The following is an 18210-nucleotide window of genomic DNA, read 5'->3' as shown; positions in this document are numbered from 1 at the left end:
AATACGTAGGACGTGCCTTGGTCAAATCCTTAGTAACATCACAAACACGTCTACATTATAAATTTCTACCCTCAACACTACCGTAAACAAACAAATGAAAAGGAAAGGTTAAATCATTTTAACCCTCAATTTTGTTTCTGATTCGTTTATTACTTTTAAAAATGTACGAGTAGTTTATTAATTGCTAAGCGTTGAATTTTTTATCGAAATGTTTGTTTGTATTTCTTCGTTGGAATTGAGTACTTTTTTTATAAAATAAGTGTTTCTATACTAAATGTTGGTTAATTAAATTTAACTATCCATACAATATTTTTAAAATAACTTAGTATGTTTTTATAGCTTTATATCAGAACAATTTCATTGTATCGTAGTTGATTTACTAATAATTATATTTACATTATTACATTACATTAGCAGCCTGTAAATTTCCCACTGCTGGGCTAAGGCCTCCTCTACCTTTGAGGAGAAGGTTTGAAGCATATTTCACCAGGATGCTCCAATGCGGGTTGGTGGAATACACATATGGCAGAATTTCGTTGAAATTAGACACATGCAGGTTTCCTCACGCTGTTTCCCTTCACCGCCGCGCACGAGACGAATTATAAACACAAATTAAGCACATGAAAGTTCAGTGGTGCTTGCCTGGGTTTGAACCCGAAATCATCGGTTAAGATGCACGCGGTCTAACCATTGGGCCATCTCGGATCGAAACAAAGAGTATACAAGATTAAATTCATGACTAAAATTAAGTATTGTTAAGTTATTATTGTATTTAATAATTTCAAGTTTGAAAAAATAGAATAACTACTGAGTTTTTTTTTTATTTGTGTTGAAACAATGATTGATTTAAAATTTAACTTATCGTATGAAAAAGTGATTTAAAATTTTTTATTCGAATAATGTAGTAGCACGAGATGAATTATAAACACAAATTAAAAAAAAAGTGTAAGCGAATAATGACGAAGGTTTACATACATCCTTACCAGAGTATTCCTCTCTAAAATTTTATTCCATACTCATTGTCATGTTAATATCTAAGTAATTAATTTTGATTCGTTAATTTCCATGCAGGACATTTAACATTGTATTTCGTGGTGGGTTGACATTGATTTTAAACATGATGCATCGGTGCTAATATAATTCTACTTAAATAAATAATACATTTTAATTTACAAGCAACAATATTGAAGGTGAACTCGATCACATATAAGCATATTTATATGGAATATCAAATTATTACCAACATACTCCATCGTGGCATTTTGTGACCCAACTCTGTTGAATATAATAGACCCAATCTATCGCGGTCGTGAAATATTGTGAACACATTGTATTGAAATAATATTGTTTCGTCAAATCTGCTTCTGTAACACAGCAGTATAAATAATACTGCTTTTAGTTAGAAAATAATATCAAGTCGATGAAGGGAATTAGTCGAATTGAGATTTACTCGCTGGTAGTCTATCCATATAATCGACTTTCCATTTGATTGCTTTGGAAGTGTATACTTCGTTAAGTGTAACGCAAATGAAATAATGGACACAAATACATTTTATTTTAAAAAAGAAAGTAGTTTACATAAACTGCAGCTGAATCTTACTAGACAAGCTCCGATTAACTTAATTCTTTATTTATAATATTCATTATTTATGATTCATGTTACCAGACTTCCGACAGAGAAGTATGGAAGTAGAAGACATGCTGCGCCGACCCCTAGTAAAATTGGGATAAGGGCAGGAGGATGATGAGGTGTTTCATGTTACCAATGGCAAGACGAGGATTATGCTGACGATGAGTTAGCCAAAAATATTCAAATAAAGAAGGAGGTTATAAATACGGTTTCGTTTTTATAAAATAAATTATCTCAAAACTCCATTAATCGATTTGGAAAAATATACTTTTGTCTAGCAGGGTATACTCCCGCTTTGGACCCATATAAATCTAATGATAAAATAATTAAATTGTCAATTTTGTTGTTATATTATATTTTATAACGTGCAGTACACGTTAGTATTTAATAATGAAACATTAAATAGTATGCTTCATTTTAAAGCGTTACAAATTAAAAGTGTCAAAATAAATTAAACTAAAATTGTTTAAAATAAAATTTTACCTAAAATGAAATTAGTGTCATTTATGTCGTTTTATTACGCTCTTTCGATTCGTATATTATTTGTGATAACGGTGATGATTCTGTTTCGCAATGAATACATTTTATAACACCATCTCAATGTGATACTAATTCCAACAATAAAATGATAAAATCTTTGATTCTTGTATTCCCTTACCAAACAAATTTACACAAAGTAAACAAATACGTGAATGAAATGTCGTAAAACTTTTAGATCTTTTACCATTGAAACGAAATACAAGAATCGTATTGTGAGGTCGACCTCAGGGATTTGACCTTTACAAGTCAAAAGCCGATGTTACCTGTCTTTGACCCAATTGTATTTAATAAGATGGTCATTGAACTTTAGCCGAGGATAGTCGAAACTTTTGCGAAGCTAATAAAGAGATACGAATACAAAAGGCTAGAGCAAAATAGGGTTGTCGATATTTTTTATATTTTCCTCATACAACAGCGAGGTAGGAAATGAGCCGCTTGTAAGTGAAACCCATTGTATTATGGAGTTATTAACAGTATTTTTTAATTTAAAATTATTGTGTAGACCTATATACATGTATGTATGTATATGGGTCACCTAAAGGTCACGATCACCAAAAGGTTATTTTTTTTATATTTGTCAGGGTAGACCTATGAATCCACTCCACCTGATGGTAAGTGGAAGTGGAGTCCAAACGCGAAGACGACTAGTACAGTCAACAAGAATGAACTGCACTAGTCACCCTCGCCATGCCGGCCCGCAAGATGCTTCTTCACGCCTCGTTTGAAGGCACCCAGGTTATAAAAGGAACACGTGTGCTGGTAAAGAGTTCCATTTTTTGGCGGTGCGACAAAGAAAAGATTTGCCAAATTTCTTTGTGCGCCATGGGATCGACGTCACAGTTAGGCGGTGACATCGCGAGCCAGCACGCGTGGATGTATGTGGTGTGATCTGTGATATTTCCTTCACAGCCATAAGATGAGTTATAGTTTATGTTTCACAAATTTCAAATTAGTACAAAAAAGACGATATCCGCTTCTGTCTTCGATTCTGTTTCTTCGTTTAATCTTTCTAAATTTGGCAATATGTTTTGATGCAGTTTTCAGTCTTATTTGGAGATTATTTAAGCGAATATGAGCATATGCAACATTTTCTAATTAAAGTTTTTTTTAGTACAGACAATCAAGGTTTTGTAATGAAGTCGACAGAAATTAGATTTTCGGGTTATGGTGGATACACCATCAAAGATATCTGAAAATATTGCACTAAAGAATTATGATTCTTCAAATAACCTAAATATATTTCGACGATGGCATATATATATTTCTTAAGGTCGAGTCACAGTATATATTATTTACCAGTTTATAAATCAACCCCATAATCTTGTTACAAAATACAATTTTATAGGATATAAAAGTGTTCAATGAAATAAGACTATATTATTTACATAACGTACACCCATAGATCTATATGTATGTATATGTATCTGTGTGTATAGATGTACAAAGATGTAAAATATAATTTAAGTTTAAATGTACAAAATAATATGATAGAATTTTTTTCCCTATAAGTCCTCCTCCTTCTAAATCCTTCTAGTCAGTACCTATCGGGGCGAGTTTGCACAAAGATCTATTACCGTGAGCGCGGAAACACCAGTTTGCGTTGACTTTAAAAGTCAACGAAAACTTCGATTTCATTTAAGAGTTCGATCTTAGAATTAATAAGAAAAGTTGTTCAATTTGGAAAATTGTTAAAGAGTTTATATCTAATGTATAGTTAGTTGTATAGGAAGTTAGACATCTGCAGGACATATAGAGACCTAAGTTCATTTTCTTTTCCTTCACTCTAATAATTCGATTCCAACAATTCCTCAACAAAAAACCCAAATAACTTTTAATTGAACACAGATACCTCAGAGTCTGTGATATTTTAGACATGATACTTAATCAAAGAGTCAAAATAGTTCACACACAAATTATTTAAACAGGACCTATTCGTATTCAATACAGATACGACCACAGATTGGCTCTATTATGTTCCACGCTACAACAAAATTCAATGTCAGCTGGTTAGAGGATCAGGTCAAATTTCGTGTTTCCGTATATTTATTACGTGAAAATGCTTTGCGAAAGTCTCAAGCATTCGCCAATAATGTTTTTTAATTGAAATTCTCAAATTGAATTATATATGCACTGATGAACGTCTACATCATCTATTTTTAATTTGAAAGACAGCTGTTCCAATACAATTACAATTGATAAATTCGCTTCGCTTTTAGTATAAGTAAAATTTAAGTTGTTATAAATTATTGTCAGACTTATTTCACTTTGAAAAGGGTCTCGAGGTTGATTGTCATTGATAATAATGAAATATTAAGATATCTTACAAAATGTGATCATTTCAGACGAATGAATAATTCAGATACAGTTAATGTTTTTTGATTAATTTAAAATAGAATAAACTGAAATTTAATTTAGACTCTTTTTGCTTTATTAAGAATTTTGTTCTGTTGTAAGCAAATTGTTACTAACTGGTAAAGTTGATCATAATTTGGGGGGGGGGACTGATTATAGGGATTAACGTTATGCTTCGTTAAAATCCAAAATACATATTTATGTTGCAAGGTATTCTATACTTTTAAGAAGTGGATACGCTTAACATATTTTGCTGATCGGTACAGGTCACTGTCTTTATCCAGTGAAATATTTGTGGTCTGCTTCTCTTTGCGGAATACAAATATTGGACAATAGCAATGACATTACTCTTATCTCAATGTAAGTAGCTAAAGCACTTGTGTTATGGAAAATCAGAAGTAACGACGGTACCACAAACAACCAGACCAAAGACAACATAGAGAACTTTTTCTAAATCGACTCGGCAGGGAATCGAACCCGGGACCTCGGAGTGGTGTAGCCATGAAAACCGGTGTACACACTACTCGACCACGGAGGTCGAATTAGTGAATAGATAGCACTTGATTAATAGAAATCAGTTTATTTTACACAATATAGGAAAAGGCTTATCTACTGAGAAACACAATAATCGGTGAAGAAATGGAATTAAATAGGATAATTTTTCTTTAGATACTTACATTTCTAAGTGGTCTTATCTTAAATGTATGAGCTTAGCCTAATGGTCAGAAGAGTAAACATTAAGATCTTCTAAGGTTTAATGTGTTTTTCTTTAAAAGTAACGAAAGTGAGTAGAACGACTCAAACCGAGATGGATTGATTGAAAATGGAAAGATTTACAAAACTGGGCAATAACACTGAATTTTCAAACGGTTAATTCGTAAATATGAATTATGTTGAATATTTTATCTCGTAAGCGGCGTTGAAGAAAAACATTGTATAAAATCTGTATAGCTCGGATGAAAATTTAAGTAAAATGCGATCCAAATCTTCTCCTTAAGAGAAGCTCTTCTTAAGAGAGGCTTTGTCAACCTTTGGGACATTTGGGGACTGTTAGTAAGTAGCATAACTTATTGCAGTCTAAAGTTCATTAATCATAGCATAAAATAAATTGCAGCGATTAATTATAATATGTAATATTCCTTGGGATATTCCTGAAACTATCCCTGTGTCAAATCGAATAAAACTATGACTATAAAATAATAAAAATAAAATTGTCGAAAATATAAATTAAAAATAACTTAATTAGTATAGAGACCTTACAAACGAAGATGGATTTTTAAAATTCAAGCGTCATCTATCACTGTAGGTATTTCGCCTATTGATAGGTACTAAGTATTTAAGGTAGTGATGTCGGCTTGACCGATTGTATCAAAATAGACCAGCCAACTACGCAGTACATATTATAGTTTAAAAGTGTGTACGCACACAGGTTTCTGTAGTAGTGAAGTAGGCAGCAGATAGTATAGGTACTAAACAGCTAGTCGATTGATGCAAGGAAGATGTGTTTTGCAACGTTTTTGAAATATATTTGTAACAAATTTCTCGGACGTTATGTGACAATCGACATGTCACATTCAATGGCGAAATACACCTTGTATTTATCATATTGTTCATCGTGTGTTTCTTGTTCCTAATCGAGAAAGCCTTGGAAATATAAAGTTAAGCCTTTGTTTGTCGCAAACATACTTTTGTGTCCGTATGTGGTCGAAGATGATTCTTACGATTCCCTTTACGAAAGCGAGTAAAACGTGAAGATAAAATGTGACCATCCTAAAATGAAAGGATAATACCTATCGTATTATCAAACAAGTGCGAAGTTTAAAGGCTATATATATATTACCGTTTCTTCTCGGTTGAATCTACATTTAGAAACGGTTGTAACTTTTAATTGAAATGAATCTTATGGTAAATAAAAAGTGCTCGCAAGAGCCTATTCGAATGAAGTATATTTCGATTTGATGTGATATGACTAAATCAGGACAAGTAAGTGAAATTTACTATAGAACTTCAAGGTACTAATTTAATAGTTAACATAGTAACTATAATATAATACACAGTAACATTGATCACTTGAATAGAATCATTGATAATCATTGTATGAACACGAGAAATAAGTATAAGCTTATAACGCCAAGTTTCCGACTCCGCGAAGTCAATAAATCCTTCATAGGGCAAGGTATCCGTTTCTGTAATAAAATTCCATATAAATATTTTACTTTGTCGATTCATAAATTCAATACGTTTGTTAGAAAAACGTTAATAATTAAGGCATTTTTATTCAAAATAAGATTATATACATGATAACTACTAAGTAAGTTTGGAAAAGAGTTCCAGCTGAGTTTCTTGCCGGTTCTTCTCGGTAGATTACATTCCGTACTAGTGGTAGCTTTACTTCCAAAACAGTTGCGCAAAATGACGATTCAAAAGTGCTTGTAAAAACCTACTTAATATATATTTTGATTGATTTTGAATAGAATGTATTATTTAATATAAGGTATTTTCTGCCTTGCACAGCCGCTCTGTAGCACTAAAAAATGGTGTTGCACAAGTCCATAGGCGGTAGTTCCATCAAGTCATCCTGATAGTTTGTCCTGAGAAGTGTAGTAGGACACTCGTTTGGAACGAAGTTGTTTTCGTATTATTATCTTTTAAATTGCAGATACAATTATATAAATTAACAAAGTTTGAGAATAATTAAATGAAAAGAAATAAAATTGTTATGAAAATATTTTTTGAATTTAAACTATATATTAATATATATAGATAATATTAACATATTATGATGTATTTGCTTATGTGATAGTGTGTTATTATTTAAATAAAGAATTATTAACATTAAGACCTTAGCATACAAAAAATAAAAATACTATACAAAGCACGACCGCGTGGAACGGTGGCAAGAATGCTAGCAACATTTTTCATTCGAATTGCAATTTTAAATAATATTATATAAAATAGTATACAATAGAAAGAGATTAGTGAGAAGTATAGTGAAGAGGAGGGTCACCTGGAGGAGGCACAACGCTTTGCGCCCCGCAACGCAAGTGTCGAAAATGTAAGTACGTTAAAATTCAAATGAAATATGTATATATTATTGTTATATTGTGAAAATGTTTACAAAGGCAGTAATGATTACAATATTTATAATATGAGGTATCAATGAATGCTCGACGGTGCTCAGTAAGCTAACCATTGGCAAAAATAACATTCATAACAAATAAATGTTATGAGTCATAACGTAAATCATTACATACGAGTAGTATAAAACAAAGCTTACCGCTGTCTGTCCCTACGTATGCTTAGATCTTTAAAATTACACAACGGATTTTGATGCAGTTTTTTATAATAGATAGATTGATTCATGAGGAAGGTTTTATGTATAATACATGCACAATATAGCAGAGAAACACTGATAATATTAGAGGTTTCTGAAGTGATGTCTTTAATAAACACATTTTTTGAGCTTACATTGCAAACGCTGGCTGAACCCTACGAGATAGAACAAAATAATGTAGTACAGTATTGTACACCATAAAAATGTCTTCAAAAAAGTCCGCGATGGTATACGTCTATTTCTTAGGGATAACCCATAATAACCAATTTTTATCCTTTACTTTTTACGAGCAATAATGGCTTATTTTCTATATTACATATTTAAAACGCAGGGATATAGCGGTTTGTATTGTCTAATGACTGAAAAACTGTGAATGTTATAAGACAGTCTGTAGTATATTTAGAATCAGCATTGCATCCGTGCGTACCCGAGGCGCGTTGCTAGTCCTATATAATTTGTATTAAAAGATCTGCGTGAATCTGTAGATATAATAAATGTATAGACTCTATCTGTCTCGTTTTAATATTAATGTGATATAAAGATTTAAGACAAGCAGAGATGACCTTTCCAAATCTTTGCTAGTTGACCTTGAAACTGAGAGAGACCACTACAAATTCAATCTTGTTCGCTTTGATTTATTGTAAAGGCAACCATTTCAGACGGGCTCGCTTCTGAGACCTCACATTTGTTTACGAAATAAAAACTTAGGAAATTGGATCAAAGCAAAACCGTCTCACAATATGTGAGCATATCGTCTAGATGTATCTTTAGACATATCTCGGACATTTTATTAATACTTCTAATAAAAAATAATTAAGATCACTTTATTTATTTGTAATTTATTTATTTATTTATTTATACATAAAAGTTTACAAAACAATTTTTTTTTTTTTTTATATCATAGGTGGCAAACGAGCAGGAGGGTCACCTGATGGAAAGTGACTACCACCGCCCATGGACATCTGCAACACCGGGGGGCTTGCAGGTGCGTTGCCGGCCTTTCAGGAAAGAGTACAAAACTCATAGCTAGCATCAGAAAACCACCCAGGCTTGTAATAAATGCTAACATAGATTTAAATCTAGGTTCGTTATCTACAGAACATTAATGCCAGTTAAACATGTGCATAAACTATCATAACTTACGTAAAAAGTATGATTTTTCTTTCTTCTTAATATTACGAGGAGTAATATGGTCGTATACTTCAGTGGGTAATTCATTAACTAGACAAGGAACTAGGTAAGTATTACATTTTTTATTTGGAAAAAGTGCTGTAAAGGGTTGAAAAGGGGGATGAAAGGTTGTAAGTTGTTGAAAGTATTGTCATTTTTAGAACTAGAAGCATAAAACTTATATTTTAGACTTACACTTATAAACTAACATATCATGACACCCACTAAGGAGCGAATTTTGAAAATTTTACCCCTAAAGGGGTGAAATAGGAGTTGAACGTCTGTATGGAAGTCCGTATTTTTTAAGTTAGAAACATGAAACTTTATTTTTGGGCTTGAGTTGATTCGCATTTAAGCGTTTCTGGATATTCTACCCTAAGGGCTGAAATACACACCAATGTATACAAAGAGGTCTTACATTAACGTAATATTTTAAGATAATATGTAAATATATTCATATTCTACGCGAGCAAAGCCGAGGGTAACAGCTAGTTTATAATAAATTATACAAAAATGCTTTTAGGGGATTATCAATAAATATGATTTTCCCTTTAATTCTGACTCTAAGATCCATAGAGATGTGATCCAACTATACTCGTATCTTAATCTTATTGTTATTTTAAATGTATAATTAGCGAAATTAATTAATAACAAGTTAGTTACTAATAAAAGTCGATATAATGTAGTGTAAAAAAAAATTAAATGAAATTTTAAAATATTTAATCAATGGTTGTTTTAGCTGTTTAAGGTTTTATAGAAAAACTGAAAACTGAGAGTAAATAATTGCGTTTGCTTATCAAACTACACCTTAAACGATAATAGAAATTATGCATATAAATAGACGCTACTAAATTAAAAAAAAAAATCTATAATTAAAATAATTCGAAATTGAAATTATTTTTGTTGCAGTATTATGATTTACGATATATAACAAAATAATAACAAGCATTAAAAACTAAATAGTGAGGTGAATTTAAACGGCAATAAAAACAGTCAGCACTAGGGCCCTTGTAGCAAACAAAGATACACCGCTTCTATAAAAGATACCGAGGATATCAATGGTATGCTGCTTTCATTGCGAGGCGATGTCACGTTTACGGTCGCGCCGTGAATCCGTTTCACGTGACATGACGAGCCTCAAGCCGCATTGCATAGCCTAGGTCTGGGTGAGAATCGTTCTCGCGATATTTGATTTTAGCGGATTTATGGTATTATTGGTATTCCTTGCAAGACTATTGAAATATTTTCTCATTGATTTGAATGCCTTCTACATTAATATTTAATTATTATTTATGTTTTATTTTATATAATTATTTTAATTAGCTGTACAATTATAAGCAGAATTTTGAAATAAGAAAATTAGATTTTGTATCAATTATTATCAGCTGTTTTAAGTGTTGGGTTATATTGAGTCACGTGACGACGTGTCACTAACAACGAGCAAAATTCGTTGTATACCGCGACGTGAGATTACTTGATACTTTCTGTATATATATTACTAATTTTGAATATGAATATAAACAAATTATACATACAATGGATGCAGATAATGTCACTGTCGAGTCTATAGATGCATAAGTGCAAGTGAGATGTATTTATTAAAAATATATATACTTACATAGTTCAGTTCAAAACGATTATACTTACTAAAATATTTTTGTATGAATTACCATAAGTAATATTATACCCTTATTATAAGTTCTGTATAGCTTAAAAATGATAACCATATAAAATGGTTGTGTTTGAGTAATGAATCACATGATATGATAGAATTACTCAAAGGACCTACTACTAAAACTAAACTGCTAACTAAAACTAATCTATCGGGCTATCCTTAGTCTATCAAAGAGCTTGTAATTGATATAGTCCTCAATGATTATAATGACGTTCACTTCATAGAACCGTCACGTCAGCTTCACATTCGCTTTTCGAATAATCTCTATCAGTCTGTCTATTCCTTTGCTTTCATAGTTTGATTTCAAAGTAATGTTGACTGTACCACTTGATACATAATTTCCGATTGCTATTAAAACAAGAGATTTGATATTTTACACTCTGTTAGGAATGATGTATTAAATAACATACACAATGAAATAAATTAGCAACGTTTAAGAATAATAACAAATGTCAAAAAAAAAAAATATTAAAAATAATTATAAATGGCCAGTCCGCTATCTTGGGGAGGCCGCCATATTGGATTTGTAATGACATCTTAGCTAGTCATGTATTGTCATCAGAACTCAGAGCGTGTGCAAAATTTCATCCTAATCGAAGACCGGGAAGTGGGTCAAACTAAGATTCCAAGATTTTCTTACATACCTAGTTACAAGTGAAGCTAATATAAGCGTGTTAAAAATTTGAGTTTAAATAATGTTATTTTAAACGATATGAAAAATAAAGAGATAGAGAGGGTACGGTCTCCTGGAGGGGAGGGTCTCCTTACGTGACGATTTCTACCAGTTCACTCTACAGTAAGCCGCGTAAAAAAATTACGTTCCAAAAATCTTAACAGATAAACGCACTAACGTTATTTACCCGACCCAATATCTCAAGATCTGTAGCACAAATAGTCACTAAACCAACAAGGCAATAGGCAATAATGTTGATTCTATGTCGTATAATTTATTTTAATACCAGCCATTACCAGCAGCTTCTCACGGCTACGTTGTGTGACATACACAAAATTTATTCTCATGGCTATTTTATTGTATAAATTGTTTACATGGGTACGCCACTCTGAGGTCCCGGGTTCGATTCCCGGCCGAGTCTATGTAGAAAAAGTTCATTAGTTTTCTATGTTGTCTTGGGTATGGTTGTTTGTAGTATCGCCGTTACTTCTGATTTTCCATAACACAAGTGCTTTAGCTACTTACATTGGGGTCAGAGTAATGTATGTGATGTTGTCCAATATTTATTTATTTTCAATCTTTACTTATAAGTAAAGAATATAAATAATAATCTTTACTTATAAGTTATCACTGATTTCTTTTTATTTTATGATAGTAAATATTAATAATGATTTTATAAATTAATAGTCAGCAATTTTTTTTTTCAGTTATAGGTCATTTTAGCACGCTGTTCCAATGTGATAGAATTCATCCAACAGGTTTCTTCTTAAAGTTTGTCCTTAACAGGCGATAAAAAGAGAACACAAATGAAAATTAATTGGACTTGAAACAGCAATCTTGGTTTAAAATTCACGTAATCTAACCACTGGACCAATTCGGCTTTTGAATTTTGAACTCAAGTCGAATGTAATGTAATGAGTAGTTATATGACAAGGCTATAAATGAGTATATAGATATATATATATTTTTTTATGAATAAATAATATTTTATTAATAAAATATATTTTTAACTAGCTGTGCCCGCGACTTCGTGCGCGTTGTTTGAATTTAAGTTATTTGGATATTGTAGCGTGATTTTATTCTTATTCTGTATATAATTCTAAAATAAAAACCTAAGTTACTCCTTATTACATCCGCTATCTGCCAGTGAAAGTCCCGTCGAAATCGGTTCAGCCGTTCCAGAGATTAGCCGGAACAAACAGACAGACAGACAAAAATTGTAAAAAATATTATTTTGGTATATGTACCGTGTATACATACATATGCATTTAGTAAAAACGGGTTATTTTAATATTACAAACAGACACTCCAATTTTATTATGTGTATAGATTATTAGTAGTATTTATCATACTATAAACTAGGGATGTTAGGGAGCTCCGTAACCGTAACCGAAACTATCGGATATCCGATATAAAAAAATATCCGTAACCGTAACTGAATCCGAAATTAAAGTTTCGGATAAAATCAGATAGGGGCGGAGCCTAATTGAGACACATAATGACAAATTGTTTTGAAAGGCCGGGCGCACCCGACATACAAGCCGCGCGCAACTAACTTAGCAATTTTACATTCACAAATAGTTCGACAAATTGAAACAAAAGGTGTTGTATTACGTAATTGAAATTGAATTGGTACAAAATGCGTCCTAGCTGAAATATTAATGACAGATGATACAGTCCACAATAAATTAATTTTTAAAAAATCATTATTAAATGAATACAATAGAAAGAAAAGGTTGACACTCAGTGAAAATCTACTTTTATGGTAGAAAATGCATACCAAGTAGAACAGTTTAAGTACTTTAGTAAGACAGTACCTCGGTAGGATACACCGTTTAGGGTGTACTGGTGACACCACTTCCTACCAAATAGTGACATAAAAATAAAACCATTTTATTACCTATTTGTATTTTACTTTTATAATTCAAAATTATCCGAAACTAACGGATAATCCAAAATAATTTCATATCCAAATCCGTATCCGGTATAATAATCATTCCTATATCCGTAACCAATCCGTATCCGAAATTTCATATCCATAACATCCCTACTACATACTGTAAACGAACCACATGTGTGTGTACGTTCCTGCAAAGCATTATGAATGTCTGGGTGTAGAATAAAAGTTACCTCGACATGTTCTCACGGCAATCTGTCATTGCAAATAGCACACTCAGCGTTGGAAATGCGATTCGAGTTTCTCTCAAAGATTATTGAAAACGAGTATTATCTGTCTCAACCTGAGATACCGAGAAATTTTTATTCGATATTAAATCGGAGTTTCCATATTGATATCTAAGTCTAGGGATCCACGACAAGCTGTTATGTCATTTCCGTTTATCTTCAAAATATTTTATCTGTTGTATAATTTTAAAAGCAAAAGCTTAGCGTGAATTCTGTCATGCTCGCGACCGAGAAACAGAAATAACATAATAAACATAATCAGCCTGTAAATTTCCCACTGCTGGGCTAAGGCCTCCTCTCTCGTTGAGGAGAAGGTATGGAGCATATTCCACCACGCTGCTCCAATGCGGGTTGGTGGAATACACATGTGGCAGAATTTCGTTGAAATTAGACACATGCAGGCTTCCTCACGATGTTTTCCTTCACCGCCGAGCACGAGATGAATTATAAACACAAATTAAGCACATGAAAACTCAGTGGTGCCTGCCTGGGTTTGAACCCGAAATCATCGGTTAAGATGCACGCGTTCTAACCACTGGGCCATCTCGGCGAGAAACAGATTTTAAACTTAATTTGAGAACATGAACAATCATTGTTCATGTATAGGCAGGTGGAAGAGCAAACATAAATGGTAGGAGGTCACAACTGATCATACATTTGTATATATTGATGCTGTAAATTAACCATTCCTTAGAAAGCCAATATGCCACCAACTTTGAGAACTAAAATGTTATATCTCTTGTGCCTGGAGTTAAACTGGCGAACACACCTTTCAAACCGGAACACAGTAATACTAAGTAAGGCTGTTTGGCGGTGGAATAAATCTACTGTTAAGATACACACGTTCTACAGATTGGGCGTTTTTAACTAATGAAACGAAAGGCAATAACAACTACTATGTTATATATATTTTTATTATTCATCTTTTATATTTTTACAAATCTGTTATATATTTTCTACCCGTTGCTATCGCGACATTCTCTTGCATAAACTAGCGAAAGAGGTTCCGAAAAGCATGGTTCGGGTATTCAATTCCTCTTACTGTATAATCGGATGTGACGTCACTCTAATATTCACAGGCGGGCTCGGCGGCCAGTTCCAGCGCTAACTGTCGTGGCATAGCTTTGGCTTTGGCTTCAACTAGCTTAGCGTTACACTTATTTATAAATTAAGATAAATTTTACCATACAATTGTATTGATAATGAATGCGTCATAGAAATAGAAAACAGATTAACACTTTAAAATAAGTAAAAGCAAGCTGGCTTTAATCTTCCAACTGTTGAACAAAAGCCTCTCCTCTTGAGGATCAGATTCGGACGCCACACTGCTCCAAAGTGGATTGGTATACGGTATAATGTGCAGAATTTCAACGAAAGCATGTAAATTCGCTACGATGTTTTCTTTCATCGACAGACATGAAATATGTCCTTATATATGAGCGGATAATAACTTTGAGGTGCTTGCCCGAGTTTGAATTGAAATCTTTGCTTAAGATTTATGCCCTCTATTCTCTTCAATACTATTCATCAGGGTATTCTTAATAAATGATCAGTTTATATTGTTAATTCCACAAATGCATCACAATTTAGTATAAAATTTAAACAAGACTCTAACTATTTCATACGAAACGTCTTAACTGCTTATGATATACAGTGTCCAAGTTGTAATGTAAGTGCTTCAATCTCGAGTCTGGCGGTGGTCCAGTATCAAACTTCTCGAATGCCAAACTTTAAACAACTTCCCAAGATCCCGAATAGTTTCCTAACTCTCACATCTGTCTGGATCACAACTTTATTCGCTATGCAATATAATATATTACAGTATAATTAGTTATATCTTGAGGTTTTTTTTTTAATGAATAATTTTTCGAATTTCGAATTTAAAAAAAAAAAGAACAAATCAGATTTCAGATTTATGTAAGGACATGAATTGTCCAATCAGTAGATTAAATATATTTTAAAGTTACAACCAGTTCCATCAAGAAATATATTTAAAGATTTGTCCTTGATAATGAACCTGTTTCATCTATATCTTATATATTCGACTGACTGACTGAAACTGTGGCATGACCATTGTGCCCGTATAAGAAGTCTCACATTCTCCTAAATAGACTACTTAACAAAGAATTAAAGAAATCAATTCAAAACACTTTTGAATTTTTATATTACTGAATGGTATTAAACGTAAATCTTAAACCGATTCAGACAATAAACTCAGTAGTTACCCTTACATTAACTAAAGTTACCTATCCACATGGTTTCCACATTTATAGTAGTACCTACCAAGTCAGACTTGTGAAATGTCCCATGTAAAATTTAAACTATACATTAAAAATACCACGAATACGACAAGTGCGCACTATTACGAATATTACGTATTTTGTAAAATACTTTTGTATTCATATTTCGAATATGTTCCATTTTACGTTTGGCTTCTTGATCTGTCAATTGACCTATAAAAAAGGTTTATTAACATATGATACGCATGCATGGGTAAGGCTACATAAAACCTTTATAACACGTACTGTATGATAATTTTATAGCATTTAGTTATATTTGGTACTGATGCGTGACGCATAAAACTGAGCGAACCGCTGAAAATTGTACTTAATGGTAGAACTATACGCTAAGTATTATAAATTTGTATAGGATTTTTATTAAGTTTCATAAATTCAGTTGTTAGCTTAAATATTTGAATATAAATTGATAATAGACATGATGACAGTGATTGAAAATCATTAAACAAATGCATTAATTTAATGAAACTTGTATTATGGAATACTAAACACCTATTTATCATTTCATTAAGAGCGGAATTGATAATTATTTCGATAAAATAAAACTACGAATTTCGGATGTTCGTCATATTATGTTAAACACCAATCACAGCGAATGACGTCACCTTTGAGTACAAGTGTATTCTGTGGTATGAGTCGCTACGAGTAAACAAACTGCTGTGCTAGTTCTCCGGTTTTATTTACGATTCAGTTGTGTTTCAGATATTTTAATTATTCCTAAATCATAAGTGTAATAACACGAATCATGGAGCAAGGATTTACAAAGGCAAACAGTGCTAATTTGCCTAAAATCGATGTGATGTTAGGAGAATTTATAGCATCTAATAAAGACTTTTGTTCAGCAGAATTTAGAAATATAAAAACTTCCATGTAAGTATAATAATAACACTACAACATAATACATAAATGCAATGATATAACAATATTAAATTTGAGTAATAGCATATTAATAATAAAGGTTATGTCTGAGTTAAGATGCAATTTTGAAATATTATTTTTATATTAAGCCGTGTATTTATTAGTTTCATTTCTTTATTTTAGGTCCTCCAGGGCATCCTATGGCGATGACGCTATAAGCTACGTACAACTTAAACGCGAAAGAAATCTGCGCACAGTGAAAGGAAAAATCTGCCCGGAACATAAAGTGCATGCAAAGTTGTATGGAGTAACTTTAGTAGTGGACGAACAGCAAGAAGCAGTAAAATCAATTGAATGTCATGATTGTGTGGCTTCACTAGGAGGCTGTAAGCATGCCACAGCTTTTCTGATGTGGGTACATCGCAAGAGTGAGGAGCCATCCTGTACGTCCATTGACTGTTATTGGATGAAATCCAAACTTTCCAGGGTTGGGACTACATTAAAGTATATAACAGCGAAAGAATTGTCCAAAGGTTGGCCTAGCTTGCCATTAAGTAATACAGTATTTATGTTTTTAGAGCAAGGGAAAAAAAGAAAACTTAACAACTGTGAATTAATCAAATATCAACCTGATTTTGTTTCTGAGCAAAAGGACAGTTTGTCTATGCATAAATTAATACTAAAATATAAGGAAAAAGCCTGTGATGCCTTTTTGGAAAGAGTGGTAGTCACCGATACTGATATCAGTAATATTGAAAAAGAAACCAGAGATCAACACAAAAGCAGTCTCTGGCATGAGTTAAGATATGGTAGGGTAACTGCTTCACGCGCCCATGAATTTAGTCGATGTAAAACCACCGATGGCACATTAATTTCAATAATAATGGGTGGAAAAATTCCTGACACACCGGCCATGAGACGAGGTAGACTTTTAGAGGATAAAAAGTTAGGAAGACTGTGAGTGACAAACTAGGAAAAAAAATCCAAAAGTGTGGTTTAATGCTGTCCAAAAACTATTCTATGATAGCAGGATCACCTAATGGGACCTGTGAGGACAGTATTATAGAAATTAAGTGTCCTATGAGTGCAAAAAATTAAAATATATATATTACTGTGTAGCTGATTGCAACTACAGTGCAAATGAAAATTTTAAAATAATAACTGTCATATATGATGAAGATTTTTTATCAAATTTTCTTAATGTTATAGTTTCATCATGGAAAAATAATGTTTATACATTATTATACCAAAGCACTGAATAAGTTTTGTGTAAATAAAATACAATATTTGAAAGAATATCAGTTTTATTTAATTAATGAGTCCTGTAGGTTTATTAAACCGCAGCAAATAGTGATGACATCCTCAACCACTTTAACCAAATTAAGGTTTACTCAAGCATGTGGTTTTAGGAAGTCATATTCACGTAAATGTCGAATTACTCTCTCCAAATGTATCTCAGGCTGGCACTTTGTTTTGTTTCCCTTGCCTCGCTTTTTG

The 18210-nt window shown here is 32.4% G+C and overlaps 1 pseudogene; it reads left to right on the top strand.

The window, feature by feature from the left end:
* The first annotated feature begins 16600 nt into the window (after positions 1-16600).
* Positions 16601-17975, top strand: LOC135193644 (uncharacterized; annotated as a pseudogene).
* Positions 17976-18210: the final 235 nt, after the last annotated feature.

Source organism: Vanessa tameamea, chromosome 14 (assembly GCF_037043105.1).
Source record: "Vanessa tameamea isolate UH-Manoa-2023 chromosome 14, ilVanTame1 primary haplotype, whole genome shotgun sequence".
Taxonomy (NCBI): domain Eukaryota; kingdom Metazoa; phylum Arthropoda; class Insecta; order Lepidoptera; family Nymphalidae; genus Vanessa; species Vanessa tameamea.
This window is presented reverse-complemented; position numbering and strand designations above follow the sequence as displayed.